The 18,631-nt window shown below is 38.5% G+C and overlaps 1 long non-coding RNA gene across 2 annotated transcripts; it reads right to left on the minus strand.

Annotated features, from left to right (window-relative positions):
- Positions 1–292: 292 nt before the first annotated feature.
- LOC140709966 (uncharacterized) lies at positions 293–18,512 on the minus strand. Of its 2 annotated transcripts, XR_012090831.1 has the most exons (3): positions 18,332–18,512; positions 14,764–14,904; positions 293–1,136 (listed from the first exon to the last, which is right to left on the minus strand). It is a non-coding gene; the product is annotated as an uncharacterized lncRNA (long non-coding RNA). The 2 variants fall into 2 exon arrangements; XR_012090830.1 differs by lacking the exon at positions 293–1,136 and having other exon boundaries at positions 12,895–14,904.
- Positions 18,513–18,631: the final 119 nt, after the last annotated feature.

Raw genomic sequence — 18,631 nt, forward strand, 5'->3', positions numbered from 1 at the left:
TTATTTTGAGACCACGTTTTTATAGGGAAGAACAGTGTGCAAGAAGCAGAATACTTCACTAGTAATTGAATAACATTTCTAAATGTAGGTAATAACAGTAAGACTATATCTACAGAAACACAAAACACCAATAAGTCGATTCAATACTGAAGTAGCCCTTTACTCACTTGTTAGGATCTAATACATATTTAGAATTATCTCTTTCACGTTTATTTTGCTTTGGTCTTATACCCACTCTTTTATTTTTTATTTTTTTTTAAGTTTTATTACATAAAGTTAAGGCGTACAACATGATTTTTGATATACATGTACATAGAGAAATGATTGAAAGTGACAACTTACCATATCCATCATCTCACAGATACTCTGTGTATGTGTATGTGTTAAATAACAACAAACAATAATAACAAAGAAATAATAATAACAAACAGATAACTGGGAGTGAAGAAAGGTAAAAGGTAATTAAGACTACAATTGTACTTAATTTTAAGAAAGTTTTTCTTTAACCTGTCTCTGTCTGTCTCTTTCTCTCTCTCTCTCTCTCTCTCTCTCTCTCTCTCTCTCTCTCTCTCTCTCCCCCCCTCCCTGACAGGATCTCCCTGTGTCAGCCTAGGCTGGAGGGCAATGGCACCATTATGGCTCACTGCAGCCTCAACTTCCCAGGCTCAAGCAATCCCCGGTGTGCTTAAGCTCTTACCACACACCTAAAATCTACTCTTTGAAGTAGAGCACCTAAAATCTACTCTTTGAAAATGTCTACTATGCAATAGCATATTATTAACTATCACCTTCATAGCCCCCTTGCTGTACTTGGGATTTCAAGACGTGCTCATCCTCATTACTGCTACTTTGTACCCTTTGGCCTGCATATCTGAATCCCCTCTTCCCCTGGCCTATGGTAACCATCATTCTATTCTGCTTTTGTATATTTAAAGGGCTTTCTTTCTCTGTTTGCTTTTAGATTTCACATGTGTTTTAGTCTGTTTTCTACGGCTATAACAGAATATCACAGACTGGGTAATTTATATACAATAGAAGTTTATTTGGCTTATCATTCTGGAGGCTGTGAAGTCCAAGAGCATGGTGCTGGCACCTGGCAAGAGTCATCCATGGCAGAAGGTGAAGGGTGGAAGCGACTGCACAGACAGAAATGAATGGGGATAACCTTATTAGGAACCCACTCCTGCCACAACTAACATACTCCTGCAATAACAGCATCAATCCCTTCAGAATGGGAGCTTAACCCTAGTGGCCTGATCACCCTTTTTTTTTTTTTTTGAGATGGAGTTTCACTTTTGTTGCCCAGGCTGGAATGCAGTGGTGCGATCTCAGCTCACTGCAACCTCTACCTCCCAGGTTCAAGCTATTCTCCTGCCTCAGCCTGCAAGTAGCTGGAATTATAGGCACACGCCACCACGCCTGGCTAATTTTTGTATTTTTATTAGAGATGGGATTTTGTCATCTTGTCCAGCCTGGTCTCAAACTCCTGACCTCAGGTGATCCACCTGCCTCGGCCTCCCAAAGTCCTGGAATTACAGGCATGAGCCACTGTGCCCGGCCCTGATCACCTCTTAAAGGCCTCATCTCTTAATACTGTTACAATGACCATTCAGTTTCCAACACATCAACTTTTTGATGGACATATCCAAACCATAGCAACATATAAAGGGAATCATGCAGTATTTTCCTTTCTATGTCTAGTTTATGTCACTTAACACAGTGTCCTCCAGTTTCATCCATGTTGCACAAATGGCAGAATCTCCTTCTTTTTAAAAGCCAAATAATATTCAATTATACACACAAACACCACCAACAACAACAAATTTTTTATTCAGTCACCCACTGATGGACATTTGGGTTATTTCCATATCTTAGCTATTTTGAATAATGCTGCAATGAACATGGGAGTGCAGGTATCTCTATAAGATGCTGATATGATATCCTTTGGCTATATACACCCAAAAGGGAATTGTTGTGTAGATACAGCTACTAATCAATCTAGGTCTCTCAGATTACACAAGAATGTTCACTATTCTTTGTTTTTGTTTTTGTTTTCACTTACATCCCACTGAGAAGTGGTGGTTTTAAAACATGTTTAAAAAATCTTTGCATAAAAAGTTGCAGTATAATTCTCTTTTCCTTGAATATGGGCCAGCTTTAGAGAGATGTTTCTAGCCAATAGAATGCATCAGAATATCATATGACTTCGGAGGATGATGTAGAAATGGTAATACAGCCTTTTTTGTTTTCTCTCTTTCAGGATTCTCTTCCCCAGACTACAGCCACCATATTTGGAGGAAGCCCATACCACATGAAGAAACCACATGTATATGTTCTGTTTGAGAGCTCTGGCTGAGATCCCAACCTGCAGCCAGCATCAACAGTCACATACGTGAATGAGCCTTCAGATGAATTCAACATCCAGCTTTTGAGCTCCCCAGCTGAAGTTGTGTGGAACAGAGATGAGCTACCCCCAACAAGCCTGTCTAAATTTTAGATTTTCAGGAAATAAAATGTTACTGTCATGGTTTTAATCCACCAAGTTTTGAGATTTTTTTAATTTTTTTTTTTTTTTTTTTGGCTTTTTGGAGTTTTTTGTCTGTTTTTCTTTACAAGGCAACAGATAATTGGAATGAGGGATAGTTATATTGAGAAATATGGCAGAAGAATTTAAGGAAATGAACTATAAGGGGATTAAATGAGTGCTTCTGTGATGTCCTGTTGGCATGGATCTACTTCCCCTTGCCCTGAACAAAATAAAAAGTTCTCAAAGTATACTATCCTTCACTGTCTAATCCCAGGTGCACTAATGCTCAGGACTGTGGTCTTAGAAACAGATGAATGCTTCTCATGTAGGAGCATCATTATCACTAACAGCAAGGATAGTCATTGGCAGATCACTATAAACATTTCCCAAGCAGCAGATCTCCAAATTAGAATCTTTTCTTGGTTCAGACCTTCCAGTTCACAAAGAGTGGTGATCCTGGCTTATATGGAAGTGTAGTAATGACCTTATCAAGCTAGAAGCATTGAGGAACAGGAGCATTCTCCAGGTAGAGGACTGATGGCTGTGAACTTGCAAGCACCTGCAGGGAAGATGGGTGAGTAGAACTATGTTAAGCTTAAAAAACCATAGACAGGGAGGGTTCCAAGATGACCGAATAGGAACAGCTCCAGGCTGCAGCTCCCAGTGTGAGCGACACAAAAGACGGGTGATTTCTGCATTTCCAACTGAGGTACCAGATTCATCTCACTGGGGCATTTCAGACAGTGGGTGCAGGACAGTGGGTGCAGCCCACCGAGTGAGAGCTGAAGCAGGGCGAGGCAGCGCCTCACCTGGGAAGCGCAAGGGGGAAGCGAATTCCCTTTACGAGCCAAGGAAAACTGTGACACACAGCACCTGGAAAATGGGTCACTCCCATCCTAATACTGTGCTTTTCCAAGGGTCACAGCAAATGTTACACCAGGAGATTATATTCCACGCCTGGCTCGGAGGGTCCCACGCGCACGGGGTCTCCCTCATTGCTAGCACAGCAGTCTGAGATCTAACTGCAAGGCAGCAGCGAGGCTGGGGGAGGGGTGCCCGCCATTGCTGAGGCTGGAGTAGGTAAACAAAGCGGCTGGGAAGCTCGAACTGGGTGGAGCTCACTGCAGTTCAAGGAGGTCTGCCTGCCTTCATAGACTCCACCTCTGGGGGCAGGGCATAGCTAAACAAAAGGCAGCAGAAACCTCTGCAGATTTAAATGTCCCTGTCTGACAGCTTTGAAGAGAGGAGTAGTTCTCCCTGCACAGAGTTTGAGATCTGAGAACGGACAGGACAGACTGCATCCTCAAGTGGGTCCCTGACCCCTGAGTAGCCTAACTGGGAGGCACCCCCCAGTAGAAGCAGACTGACACCTCACATGGCTGGGTACCCCTCTGAGATGAAACTTCCAGAGGAACTATCAGGCAGCAACATTTGCTGTTCAGCAATATTCACTCTTCTGCAGCCTCCGCTGCAGATACCCAGGCAAACAGGGTCTGGAGTGGACCTCCAGCAAACTCCAAAAGACCTGTAGCTGAGGGTCCTTACTGTTACAAGGAAAACTAACAAACAGAAAGGACATCCACACCAAAACCCCATCTGTACGTCACCATCATCAAAGACCAAAGGTAGATAAAACCACAAAGATGGGGAAAAAAACAGAGCAGAAAAGCTGAAAATTCTAAAAATCGGAGTGCCTCTCCCCCTCCAAAGGAATGCAGCTCCTCACCAGGAACAGAACAAAGCTGGATGGAGAATGACTTTGACAAGTTGAGAGAAGAAGGCTTCAGACTATCAAACATCTCTGAGCTAAAGGAGGAAGTTCAAACCCATCTCAAAAAAACTAAAAACCTTGAAAAAAGATTAGACAAATGGCTAACTAGAATAACCAATGTAGAAAAGTTCTTAAATGACTTGATGGAGCTGAAAACCATGGCACAAGAACTACGTGATGAATGCACAAGCTTGAGTAACAGATTCAATCAACTGGAAGAAAGGGTATCAGTGATTGAAGATCAGATGAATGAACTGACGTGAGAAGAGAAGTTTGGAGAAAAAAGAGTAAAAGGAAATGCACAAAGCCTCCAAGAAATATAGGACTATGTGAAAAGACCAAATCTACGTCTGATTGGTGTACCTGAAAGTGACGGGGAGAATGGAACCAAGTTGGAAAACACTCTGCAGGATATCATCCAGAACTTCCCCAACCTAGCAAGGCAGGCTAACATTCAAATTCAGGAAATACAGAGAACGCCACAAAGATACTCCTCGAGAAGAGCAACTCCAAGACACATAATTGTCAGATTCACCAAAGTTGAAATGAAGGAAAAAATGTTAAGGGAAGCCAGAGAGAAAGGTTGGGTTACCCACAAAGGGAAGCCCATCAGACTAACAGCGGATCTCTCGGCAGAAACTCTACAAGCCAGAAGAGAGTGGGGGCCAATATTCAACATTCTTAAAGAAAAGAATTTTCAACCCAGAATTTCATATCCAGCCAAACTGTTTCATAAGTGAAGGAGAAATAAAATCCTTTACAGACAAGCAAATGCTGAGAGATATTGTCACCACCAGGCCTGCCCTACAAGAGACCCTGAAGGAAGCACTAAACATGGAAAGGAACAACTGATACCAGCCTCTGCAAAAACATGCATAAATGTAAAGACTATCGATGCTAGGAAGAAATTGCATTAACTAATGAGCAAAATAACCAGCTAACATCATAATGACATGATCAAATTCACACATAACAATATTAACCTTAAATGGAAATTGGCTAAATGCTCCAATTAAAAGACACAGACTGGCAAATTGGATAAAGAGTCAAGACCCATCAGTGTGGTGTATTCAGGAGACCTATTTCATGTGCAGAGACACACACAGGCTCAAAATAAAGGGATGGAGGAAGATCTACCAAGCAAATGGAAAACAAAATAAGGCAGGGGTTGTAATCCTAGTCTCTGATAAAAAAGACTTTAAGCCAACAAGATCAAAAGAGAAAAAGAAGACCATTACATAATGGTAAAGGGATCAATTAAACAAGAAGAGCTAACTATCCTAAATATATGTGCACCCAATACAGGAGCACCCAGATTCATAAAGCAAGTCCGTAGAGACTTACAAAGAGACTTAGACTCCCACACAATAATAACAGGAGAATTTAACACCCCACTGCCAACATTAGACAGATCAATGAGACAGAAAGTTAACAAGGATATCCAGGAATTGAACTCAGTTCTGCACCAAGTGGACCTAATAGATATCTAGAGAATTCTCCACCACAAATCAACAGAATATACATTCTTCTCAGCACCACATCACACTTATTCCAAAATTGACCACATAGTTGGAAGTAAAGCACTCCTCAGCAAATGTACAAGAACAGAAATTATAACAAACTGTCTCTCAGACCACAGTGCAATCAAACTAGACCTCAGGACTAAGAAACTCACTCAAAATCTCTCAACTACATGGAAACTGAACAACCTGCTCCTGAATGACTACTGGGTACGTAACGAAATGAAGGCAGAAATAAAGATGTTCTTTGAAACCAATGAGAGCAAAGATACAACATACCAGAATCTCTGGGACACATTTAAAGCAGTGTGTAGAGGGAAATTTATAGCACTAAATGCCCACAAGAGAAAGCAGAAAAGATAACACTGACACCCTAACATCACAATTAAAAGAACTAGAGAAGCAAGAGCAAACACATTCAAAAGCTAGCAGAAGGCAAGAAATAACTAAGATCAGAGCAGAACTGAAGGAGATAGAGACACAAAAAACCCTTCAAAAAATCAATGAATCCAAGAGCTGGTTTTTTGAAAAGATCGACAAAATTGATAGACCACTAACAAGACTAATAAAGAAGAAAAGAGAGAGGAATCAAATAGATGCAATAAAAAATGATAAAGGGGATATCACCACCGATCCCACAGAAACACAAACTACCATCAGAGAATACTATAAACACCTCTACGCAAATAAACTAGAAAACCTAGAAGAAATGGATAAATTCCTGGACACATACACCCTCCCAAGACTAAAACAGGAAGAAGTTGAATTCCTGAATAGACCAATAACAGGCTCTGAAATTGAGGCAACAATTAATAGCCTACCAACCAAAAAAAGTCCAGGATCAGATGGATTCACAGCTGAATTCTACCAGAGGTACAAGGAGGAGCTAGTACCATTCCTTCTGAAACTATTTCAATCAATAGAAAAAGAGGGAATTCTCCCCAACTCACTTTATGAGGCCAACATCATCCTTGATACCAAAGCCTGGCAGAGACACAACCAAAAAAGAGAATTTTAGACCAATATCCCTGATGAATATCAACACAAAAGTCCTCAATAAGATAATGGCAATAAGATAATGGCAATAAGATAATGGCAAACCGAATTCAGCAGTACATCAAAAAGCTTACCCACCATGATCAAGTGGGCTTCATCCCTGGGGTGCAAGGCTAGTTCAACATATGCAAATCAATAAACATAATCCAGCATATAAACAGAACCAAAGACAAAAACCACATGATCATCTCAATAGATGCAGAAAAGGCCTTTGACAAAATTCAACAGCCCTTCATGCTAAAAACTCTCAATAAATTTGGTATTGATGGAATGTATCTCAAAATAATAAGAGCTATTTATGACAAACCCACAGCCAATATCATACTGAATGGGGAAATCCTGGAAGCATTCCCTTTGAAACCTGGCACAAGACAGGGATGCCCTCTCTCACCACTCCTACTCAACATAGTGTTGGAAGTTCTGGCCAGGGCAATCAGGCATGAGAAAGAAATAAAGCATATTCAATTAGGAAAAGAGGAAGTCAAATTGTCCCTGTTTGCAGATGATGTGATTGTATATTTAGAAAACCTCATCATCTCAGCCCAAAATCTACTTAAGCTGATAAGCAACTTCAGCAAAGTCTCAGGATACAAAATCAATGTGCAAAAATCACAAGCATTCTTATACACCAATAACAGACAAACAGAGAGCCAAATCATGAGTGAACTCCCTTTCACAATTGCTTCAAAGAGAATAAAATACCTAGGAATCTAACTTACAAGGGATGTAAAGGACCTCTTCAAGGAGAACTACAAACCACGGCTCAATGAAATAAAAGAGGACACAAACAAATGGAAGAACATTCCATGCTCATGGATAGGAAGAATCAATATCGTGAAAATGGCCATACTGCCCAAGGTAATTTATAGATTCAATGCCATCCCCATCAAGCTACCAATGACTTTCTTCACAGAATTGGAAAAAAATACTTTAAAGTTCATATGGAAACAAAAGAGTTCACATTGCCAAGACAATCCTAAGCCAAAAGAACAAAGCTGGAGGCATCATGCTACCTGACTTCAAACTATACTACAAGGCTACAGTAACCAAAACAGCATGGTACTGGTACCAAAACAGAGATATAGACCAATGGAACAGAACAGAGCCCTCAGAAACAATACCACACATCTACAACCATCTGATCTTTGACATATCTGACAAAAACAGGAAATGAGAAAAGGATTCCCTATTTAATAAATGATGCTGGGAAAACTGGCCAGCCATACATAGAAAGCTGAAACTGAAATCCCTTCCTTACACCTTATACAAAAATTAATTCAAGATGGATTCGAGACTTAAATGTTAGACCTAAAACCATAAAAAACCCTAGAAGAAAACCTAGGCAATACCATTCAGGACATAGGCATGGGCAAGGACTTCATGTCTAAAACACCAAAAGCAATGGCAACAAAAGTCAAAATTGATAAATGGGATCTAATCAAACTAAAGAGCTTCTGCACAGCAAAAGAAACTACCATCAGAGTGAACAGGCAACCTACAGAATGGGAGAAAATTTTTGCAAGCTACTTATCTGACAAAGGGTTAATATCCAGAACCTACAAAGAACACAAACAAATTTGCAAGAAAAAAACAAACAACCCCATCAAAAAGTGGGCAAAGGATATGAACAGGCACTTCGCAAAAGAAGACATTTATGCAGCCAACAGACACATGAAAAAATGCTCATCATCACTGGCCACCAGAGAAATGCAAATCAAATCCACAATGAGACACCAGTTAGAATGGCGATCATTAAAAAGTCAGGAAACAACAGGTGCTGAAGAGGATGTGGAGAAATAGGAACACTTTTATATTGTTGGTGGGACTGTAAACTAGTTCAACCATTGTGGAAGACAGTGTGGCAATTCCTCAAAGATCTAGAACTAGAAATACCATTTGACCCAGCCATCCCATTTTTACTGGGTATATATATACCCAAAGGATTATAAATCATGATGCTATAAAGACATATGCACACATATGTTTATTACAGCAGTATTCACAATAGCAAAGACTTGGAACCAACCCAAATGTCCATCAATGATAGACTGGATTAAGAAAATGTGGCACATATACACCATGGAATACTATGCAGCCATAAATAAGGATGAGTTCATGTCCTTTGTAGGGACATGGATGCAGCTATAAACCATCATTCTCAGCAAACTATCACAAGAACAGAAAACCACACACCGCATGTTCTCACTCATAGGTGGGAATTGAACAATGAGAACACTTGGACATAGGAAGGGGAACATGACACACCGGGGCCTGTCGTGGGGTGTGGGGATGGGGGAGGGATAGCATTAGGAGATATACCTAATGTAATATACTAATGTAAATGATGAGTTAATGGGTGCAGCACACCAACATGGCACATGTATACATATGTAACAAACCTGCACATTGTGTACAAGTACCCTAGAACTTAAAGTATAATAAAAAATAAATTTAAAAAATACCATAGACAGGCACAGAATCTGTTTGTTGTATATTGTGACTGGCACATGGTAGGTTCTCAATAAATCTTTGTAACAAACGAATGAATAAATACCACAAACAACATTATTTTACGTCCTATAGTTGGGATACAAAAGTAAATATAATATAACCTCTCTTCTAATAGAGTTTCTGACATAATTAGATGGTTACAATCACTTATTTATCATCTAGTCTTTGTCATGTACTAGCTGAAAAGCAAAGACAAGACACAATGGTAAATCTGATACTAGCCATGTTAGTAAAATCAACCAAATCCCTTGTTCTGATAGTCTTCTACCTACCATGTTGGTGAAGGAAGGATCCCTGTTCCCAAATAGTACAAGATGGATGAGCTCCTGATATACTCAACACTGGACAGATGAGACTGGCAGCAGTTCATTAATCACATACACGCACAGCCTGGGAGAGAAGAGCTTGCACACCATGCAGGGATACATAGTGGATACACTCAGGAGTAGAGTGAATTAGCTGGGCCTGTGGTGTATAGTATCTAGAGGATGAGTTGCCTCCTGGTTCCCATTGGGGGAGGGGGATATAATGTGCTTCTTTGGATAATTTTACCAGCTCATAAGAAGGCAAAATGACTTGGGCTGAGGCCTGAGTGGGGTGGCCGATAGAGGAACCTGCCTGGTGGGGAGCCTTTTCTGCTGGGTAGGGGACATATCTGGCAAGAGCAAGGGAACTCATGGCTAAACCTTTAGGACCCTGTGAGGGTCAGAAATGTCAAGGTATCACATGGAATTGTAGGTCTTACAACACATCCCTTCACTTCTCCTGGCCTCAGATCTTCATTTGTAAAGTCAAAAAGTGGGGAATGAATTCTCTCAAGGTTCCTGCAAGTTTTAATTCTCTTTAATTCTCTATATGTGTAGCCAGTTAAACGAGGGGTGTTTTGGTCATTTTCTGATGCACTTGCTGTCCTGATTGTTCTATGAAGATTAGTCTATTCTTGTTAACTTTAGAGCTATCTCAGTGAATTCAGGCCAATTTCCTAGGGGCCTCTCAAAATTTTAATATGAAGTTGAGACATTTCATTTCCAGGGAGTGGGAAAGGGAGTGTAGTGTGTTATAACATTAGTACAGAAGTCAATTTTTAAATTAAAAGGAATAACTTTTAATTAGAGTCCAGAAAAGAAAGGATATTTATAAATCTAGAATCAAATAATATTTTAAATGATATTAATCTTTCCAAAATAACATTTTAGCAAGAGTTAAGAAATGTTTATATTCTCTTCCAGAGAGGAAAATTCATTATCACAGACAGTAGGGGATTTATGATTTTCGTTAAATTGTAAAAAAATTAGGACTGCAGGGCTGGGCGCGGTGGCTCATGCCTGTAATCCCAGCACTTTGGGAGGCCGAGGTGGGTGGATCACAAGGTCAGGAGGTAGACCATCCTGGCTAACACGGTGAAACCTCGTCTCTACCAAAAATACCAAAAAAAAAAATTAGCCAGGCGTGGTGGCGGGCGCCTGTAGTCCCAGCTACTCGGGTGGTTGAGGCAGGAGAATGGCGTGAACCTAGGAGGCGGAGCTTGCAGTGAGCCAAGATTGTGCCACTGCACTCCAGCCTGGCGACAGAGCAAGACTCTGTCTCAAAAAACAAAACAAAACAAAAAAAAATTAGGACTGCAGAAGAAGAATAAAAAAGATCTTAACTGCTTAACCTAAAATCAAAAGGAAAAAAATGTGTTTGTCTTTGACGTCTAGATCTAAATGTGCAGAATTTAATTGAAATCAGACATTTGATTTCACATGTCTCTGTTTTAAAATAAAATAATCCTCATTTAAGGAAAAGTGTCAAGCATTATAATTAGTCTTAATAACAAAAAATAATATCTAAGTACATTAAAAGCATTATGACTAAATAACTTTTTCTTCTATGGAAGAAAACTGAAAAATCAAAATGCCTACTTTTACAGTTCTACTTTATATTTTTAAAAATCATCACAAGTGAACAAACTCAATAAAATAACATTGTTTAAGAATTGGCACTGTAGACATTAAGATTTTCCTTTAGCAGGCTTTTACTTATTTATAAACATAATGGCCTCTTACTTTGTTTCAGAAAGTCTGATGAAAAATATTCCAGCATGTGTCTTTCTACAAGCATGGGACTGACTTTAAACCCAATGTAAAAAGTTTACTTTGGGCCAAGTGTTAAACTAGACACCCAAAATGATGCAGTTGAAGACTCCATTGCTACAGATTTGATTCAAAAGATTTGCTATTCTGCAATGTGATAACCAATTGACATTGACATGAATAGCTGATCAAAGTGAAAAAAAATCAGATTATTGTTCTTTTGAGCATGTGTGTAGCAAAAAACTCAGTCTATATTTGGGCAAAAGAATGCAGTAACATCATAAGGCTGGTATGAATTCAACTGTACATCCCCCAAAAGATATATTGAAGTCCTTACTCCCAGGACATCAGAATGTGACCTTATTTGAAAATAAGATCTTTACAGAGATAATCAAGTTAAAATGAGGTAATTTGGGTAGGTGCTAAACCAACATGACTGGTGCTCCTAAAAAAGGGAAGCTTGGACACAGAGACAGGCATACACAGAGAGACTATGTGAAGACCATGTCAAGGTGAAGGCAGAGATGGGAGTGATGTATCCACAAGCTAAGGAACATCAAAGATTGCTTTCAAACCACCAGAAGCTACAAAAGAGGCATGCAGCAGATTCACCCTCACAGTCCTCAGAAGGAAAAAACCTTGTCAAAACCTTGATTTCAGATTTCTAACCTCCAGAACTCTAAGACAATACATTTCGTTTATGTAGACCCAGTTTGTAGTACTTTGTTACAGCAGCCCCAGGAAACTAATCCAGTCTGAATACTATTTTTTTTCAAACCATCACTTTAGTCTCATCCCTTCCATTCCTCAACAGCAGTAAAATGTTCCTTCTTATGAATCATTTCTGCACAAATTACAATGATATATAGATATGACAGCATGACAGTTATTGAGGTTCAAGCATTAACCTTCTTCAAAATAACTCTAATTGAGAGTCGTGAGGAATTCTTCTTCTTCTTTTTTTAATCCTGGAAGAAAACCCAGAAAATACCCTTCTCAACACTGGCCCTGGCAAAGAGTGTTTGAGTTAAGTCTCCAAAAGCAATTGCAACAAAAACAAAAGTTAACAAGTGGGACCTAATTAAACTAAAGAGCTTCTGCACAGCAAAAGTAAACAACCTACAAAATAAGAGAAAACATTTACAAAGTATGCATCCAACAAAGATTTAGTAACCAGAATCTATAAGGAACTTAAACTGATGAGAAAAACCACATTAAAAATGGGCAACAGATATGGTCATGAAGAATTCTAACAAAAAATAGAAAAAGTATACTGCCTAGAGGAACCTAAACCACAATATATATCATACTTGCAGTAATTTTCAAGCTGCTCTCCCATTGAATGTAATAAAACCTGACACATACATGATTTTAAGAAACACTATATCTTTAAAAATTGTTATGGCTATTATTTCACTTGCCTGAGATATTGCCTTTTTCTTTCTTTGCAAATAAATATGTTTTCCACAATATAAATCATCTTATGCTCTGTCTCCTGATAAATTCTGTGTTTTAGGGGAAGAGAGTAGAGAAAGGGAAGGCAGAAAGATGGACACTTTTTATAGTATTTGAAATAAGATGAAACATATCAAGAAAATAAAATATGAGAAGCACTGTTCACAATTTTCAAGGATAATTGCCCTAAATATAGGCAGTTCTTAAAACAGTACTTATGAGACTAAAATTTACAATGCAGACAAGCCAAATTTGAAAAATCTTGGACAGAGATAAAAAAGCATATTTTAATACACTCCACCTTATCAAAAAGCAAATTATAATACAGAATCTGCAGGGCAAACAACAGAGTGAACGTTTATAATTGATCTTAGACGTAGTTAGCTTGTTCAAACCCAATCCTTATAGCTTTTAAAAAGTCGATTTTTCCTGAAGAAATAGTATTGCTTCCGTAGCTACATAGATTCAACAATAATTATTGCAAATATTTATTGAATACTTAGTACTTAGACACTTATACTTGAATACATTATGTCATATAACCCTTCTAGCAATGAACACTCTTATCTTGCTTTTACAGATGAGAAAAGTGAGGTACAAAGAGTTTACATAAATTACTGAAGCTCCATGGCAAGTAAGTAGTACAGAATGTAAATCCATGTAGTCTGGCTCCAGGGCCTGTACCCTTAACCACTATGCAATATCAATTAACATACATGACTAATGTAACATAAACTTAAACATAAGGTTTAAATACTATTTGCCCAATGAGAACATTACAGAAAATATTTTTTATCAATTTGAATATATATACATGTGGAGACGCAGATGCAATTATCAAATGTCTAGTTGCAATTTTAATTTATATGTATTTCAGTAGTCACATTTTAGATAAATTAGGATATTAATCAGAATTATTGACTTTTCTGCATTCACATTTCATAACACAATAACAATACAGCCTAGTGGTTTAGCATAAGGACTCAGGAATGAGTTCAAAATGTCTAGTCTACTATTTTCTAGCATAATAATGTTTAACAACTTACTTACTCTGTTCTCAATTTCCTCATGTGTCAAATGCGAGTTATAGGGCACCCACCTCACTGGGTTGTTAAGAGGAGGAGTAATTGAGTTAAAAAGTACAAAGTGCTTAAAGAAATGCTTGGCACACAAATGCTGGAAGTATATATAGGTGCTAACTGTCATATTTTTCAAATCCTTCATTTTTACCTTTGGCATGAGTGGCTTTGCCATCATTAGAGCCCGCTGTGAGTTCTCCCATGCTGTTTTTCATATTATCTCCCTTACTACCCAAGTTATTTGAAATATAGACTTCCAGTGCTTCAGTGCCTTCACTGAAACTGATATTCCAAGCCACAATAGCCATTCACCTGATATTAGAAAGGTTTGTCACTTAAGAGGGTATTTTTTTATCTCTGCAATGAAAAGATTTACAGTATTTACAACATTGCTTATATGTTATCTTTAAAAGGCTTTTTTTTTTTAACAACATGCAGCACTTGCAATACCAACGTAACGTTTCCAAGAATAGTTATAAAATTAGGGTTAAATTTCTTTGCCTTTTAAAAACCAGTTCTATACAAAGGCATCCAATGCCATTACAGGCAAATCTGTCTTCTCAAAACTATTCATTGTTCAAAGTAAAATAACTGAAATAACAGAAGCAGAATTTGAATAACCTAGTACAGAAGACTTGATGAGGAAACTCTTTGGGAAAGGAAAAAAGATAATTTGGAGGAAATATAATTGTCATATTTGAGAAAAGAGGTTACATAGTTAATATGCAGGGACAGTGAAAACAAACACTGGCACTTATTTGGTTTTTACCGTAGTTGTCAGGTTTCATTGTGGAACTTGACTGAAATACACAGAGCTGCCAGATCTCCATTTCATGTGGTGCTTGTGGATATAGCTGAAGGTAGGAGAAAACTGCCCATGTTCAAACCAGAATTTTCCACGGCATATTAACTGAAAAACAGAAGGGAAAGAAGGCAACTCTAAAATATCTTTAAATAAATTACTGAAGCTCCATGGCAAGTAAGTAGTACAGAATGTAAATCCATGCAGTCTGGCTCCAGGGCCTGTACCTTAGTTTCAGAGCCATACTAAGAAAATGAAGTTGTTTTGTGTATGTTTGTGAAATATGTAAAAGTGTTAGTGTGTATACTAGCATGACTGTCTTAACTAAATGATATTACTCATTATTAGGATGTCCTTTCAATTTTTGTTTTGGTGATGGATACATTAGGTCCCAGGGAAGGACTGTGCAGCTATTACAGCTCTAGCTTATGTTGCCTCATCTCTTGACCTAGGTGAGGCTTTCTACTCCTGATAAAGCTAAGTGGGTGACTTTAACAGAGGACGGCACATCTACCAAGGACTCCAGTTTCCTTTAATATAACTTTCTGAAGCCTATCCCAGAGTGAGGGAGCAATGCAAAAAAAAAAAAAAAAAAAGGAAAAAATCCAAAATGAAATTCCTACATGATTAGCCATGAAATTAGTGGATGTTCTCAAAATCCCTAATGGGCATCTGCAGGATACTTTGGCTTATGTCTCAAAGTCAAATAAACAATATGCAAAACTCAATCAGGTAACTCAATTTTCTTGCTTGGCTTCTCAATTAGAGCAGAAATTCAAGGGGGAAAATTTAAATAAATATGTTAATTGCTTTCAGAGACAGAAGTAGAATTTGAAGAACATCTATATCTAATAATTCATTCCTAAAACAGGCAAATTTTTTACCTTTTAACTTCAGGGGTACAGGTGCAGGTTTGTTACATAGATAAACTTGTATCATAGGAGTTTGTTGTACAGATTATTTCATCACCCAGGTATTAAGCCTAGTACCTATTAGTTATTTTTCCTGATTCTCTCCCTCCTCCCTCCAACATGCCCTACTGTGTGCTGTTCCCCTCTAGGTGTCCATGTGTTCTCATTATTTAGCTCCTACTTATAAGGAGAACATGTGGTATCTGGTTTTCTGTTCCTGCATTAGTTTGCTAAGGATGATTTCCTGCAGCTCTATCTATGTCCCTGCAAAGGACATTATCTCATTCCTTTTATATGGCTGCATAATATTTCATGGTGTGTATGTGCCACATTTTCTTTATCCAGTCTATGATGGATGGGCATTTAAGTTGCTTCCATGTCTTTGCTACTGTGAATAGTGCTGCAATGAACATACACATGCATGTGTCTTTATGGTAGATTGATTTATAACCTTTTGGGTGTATGCCCAGTAATGGGATTACTGGGTTGAATGGTATTTCTGTCTTTAGGTCTTTGAAGAATCGCCACACTGTGCTCCATAATGGGTGAACTAATTTACTCTCCCACCAACAGTGTATAAGCATTCCTTTTTCTCTACAACCTTACCAGCATCTACATGGACAATTTTTAATGCTCATATTCTTGTAGCTCATTCAAATTTGAAAGGGATATCTTTTTTGATTCAGAAGAAATAGAAACATCAGAAAAAAACAAGAGAGACCAGATTTTTTTTTAACCATAAGATTAAGTAGATAATGATGGATTACTGCATCTTGTTGATGATTTGAAACACAGCTTCATGGATAATGTAGCTTAAAGAAAGTACAATCACAAAGTTTATCAACTGAACTAGGATATTTTTGAGAGTAAAAGGGAACAATATTAATAATTATGCTGGCGGTAAGGAAAAATAGGCAGAAAATGGGACAATGGAATTGTCTCCAGCAAATCATAATATGTGGTCATTCTACCTAAAGTTGTGCCAATGATACCTAAACCAATAAATGCTAAAATGATTGATGAAAGGTGGTGAACACTTGAATGAGCAATTTCAGAAATTCAAAAATATAGACAGAAAGCACAAAAACCTAGTGTTCAGTGGCAAAATAGGGTAGCCATAATTAACAATAATTTATTGTATAGTTCAAAATAACTAGGAGTAGATTTAGAATTTTCTCTACACAAAGCAATGACAAATGTTTGAGGCGACAGATACATCTCAATTACGCAGATTTCATTATTACACATTATATGCTGGTATCAAAATATCACATTTATCTCATAAATATGTACAACTATGATGTATCCATAAAAATAAAAAAATTAAATTCACCAATGGAGTAAAAACCTCAAAGGGCAGCTGCCTGTTGGTTTCTAGGCTACAATCCTAGGTTTTTTGGTATGGTTGTTATAGCCTTTTGTTCTTGCTACTTTTGTTTGGAGGGGAGTGCGTTTTTTGTTTGTTTTAGTTTTACTTGTTTGTTTTATTGGGGTGGGGGTGTTGAGAGAAAAATTGTAAGTGAAATTTTATTGTTCCCTTGGAAACTAGTCCTCAACAATAGTCTGGCTTCTTTTGTGAGGGCCTCAGGATTTTGATACTGGAATATAATGCAATGGCTCATGATAAATGTTATTACTATAAACCCTGAAGAAAGTTCTGCTCATTAGTTAATAACATGTTATTTGGAGTTACAGTATTTAGGATTCCACCATCTTGGGAAAGTGATTTAACACAGCAGCCAAAGCAATCTTTTTCAAAAGGAAACAATCTAAACATCACTCATCAGTTAACAATCTTCATTTCTTTTAGAACCAACACACAAATCCCACAGGATATTTCCTGGCCCCTTCCTGTTATTCCAGCCTCAACTCCTATGTGGCTCCCCTCACTTGCCGTTCCAGTCACTCAGGTTCCACTTAGAAGAGTGGTTCACAAATTCAGGTGATGTTGCCCCCACCCCCGCCCCAGGGACATTTGGATTTGGCAATGTCTGGAGAGATTTTTAGCTGTCCCAACTTGGTGGTGGCGGTGGTGGTGGTGGTTGGTTGTGAGGAGTACTGGCATCTAATGGCTAGAGGTTAGGGACGCTACGCTAAGCATCACGCACAGGGCATGACCCAAAGAATCATTCTGACTCAAAAATGTTAATAATGCTGAAGTTCAGAGCTCGATTTTCATCTTTCCTCAGACCATGTTTCCCAGATCTTGCACATTGTTCTCTTTGCCTAAAATATTCAGGCTATTTTCCCTTTACCTTTTTATTTCCCTTTACCTTTTTACCTATTATCCTCCTTTACCCTTGTCCTTTCCTCTTTTTTTCTCGTCTTCTCTAACTCCCACTCACCCTTCGTTAACCCTCTTATAGTGGCTTTACAGACTCTTCCTTCCAGATGAATGTTACTCTTATGGAGCGCTAAAGAATATTAGTAGCAATTTCACCCCGCATTTGTATCTGTTCGATTACCCCTCTCCACCACCAACTCCAGGTGGGTAGATGTCATCTAGCTTATACTTACCACAGTATCCCCAGCAGCTAGCACAGAATGCACACTTAATAGCTTCACTTATAAAAGGGAAATAGGGTAACCATCTCATTAGGTTGTAAAGATTAAATAATACATACAAACTCTTTAGAACAGTGCTTGAATCACAATAAATGCAGATACCGAGGCATTGTAGTTTGTGGACAGGAAAGGGGGAATCCGGCTGTCTCATTTTAGCGCCTCCCAGCCTTTCATCACCTCGGTCTGAGAAACTCCTCCTCCTCCCCACAAGTAAGCAGCAATTGCTGCGCCTGCGCTTTCCTGGTTTCACGCTAACCAGGCTGCCGGAAGCACTTTCCTCTTTCGCATTGGCCCGCCGCAGGTGGGGTAGATACTACGCATGCTCTATATTCGTGTCTCCTCCTCCCGCCCACCGGTGC

The sequence above is a fragment of the Chlorocebus sabaeus genome, chromosome 23, assembly GCF_047675955.1.
Source record: "Chlorocebus sabaeus isolate Y175 chromosome 23, mChlSab1.0.hap1, whole genome shotgun sequence".
Lineage (NCBI taxonomy): Eukaryota > Metazoa > Chordata > Mammalia > Primates > Cercopithecidae > Chlorocebus > Chlorocebus sabaeus.